Below are 1,090 nucleotides of genomic sequence, written 5' to 3'. Positions count from 1 at the left end.
TAATAATAATAATAATACTCATAATCATGATCATAATGGTAATAATCATTTGTTTGTTTTTTTCGATCAAGAGCACACTTAGTATTCTCAAATGCCACATCGTTATTGAAAAAGCAGCGTTATAAGACGAAGTGCCTCCTAGACAGCATTTCACTGCGCGTAATACTCATATGCATGCAATTTTCGATTTCAAATATGACGTCGTTTTTGAATTAAGATATTACCTTTCCAGCGACTGTGGTGTAGCGATAAGGTGCTTCTTTGCAGTATGCAAGAGGCCTGAGTACAGTTTCCGAGTGGGGCGAATTTTTATCGAGTATCTCTGTCTTTCTGTTACCGAATGTTGTATCCCTCTCAGCAGGTTCAAAAATCCACCTTCTATTTGATCTATGTTGTTGTCAAGGGTGAAAATGGTTCATCAGTTAGGACCAGTAGAGAATCAGAACAAAAAATTCCCACACAAAACTACCACTTCAGATCAAACACACACCGTTCGCACCACTTTAAACGACACCAGGGTGCAGAATTCAGTAGATAGCCCCATGACACGTCTGTCAGTAGGCAATGTTTGCAGCAAGGGCTTTCATACTTCTCAATGGTTGGCATTCTCGAGGCAGATCTTCATCTACGACTGTATCGTTTTCCCATTCGCGAAGCTATCTGAGGATAGCAACGTGTTCATGATTCCTCGATCGTCTTGAAAAGCGTGAACATTTCTATGACTTTTGGTTGCATGGCAAAGCCCATACTCCTTTCCGGTTATATCAACTCCACAAATGCTATTTCGGTAACCTCACCCCACTATTGTCCCTAGAAACAGCTCCATACTGTAAGGTGTACAGTGTAATACGTGGCTTTGAGTACTCATGGTTGAATGGATCCTTGTGTTTGGCCTCCACTGAACATTACGAACGGCGCGTTGAAATGTGTCAAGTCCAAATGAGGACACACAGACCATTTGTTCTCGGAATTTCAGAATTTAATAAACATTTTTTTAATTCCGTAAGAGAAAAGAAATACTGTTTAAAGGTTGCATGGATGGAAAGATTAAATTTTAAAAATAAAAGGAAGTGAAAAAAAAACCCCAACC

This window comes from Aplysia californica, unplaced genomic scaffold (genome assembly GCF_000002075.1).
Source record: "Aplysia californica isolate F4 #8 unplaced genomic scaffold, AplCal3.0 scaffold00017, whole genome shotgun sequence".
Lineage (NCBI taxonomy): Eukaryota > Metazoa > Mollusca > Gastropoda > Aplysiida > Aplysiidae > Aplysia > Aplysia californica.
The sequence above is the reverse complement of the archived record's forward strand: the minus strand, read 5'-3'. Positions refer to the sequence as shown.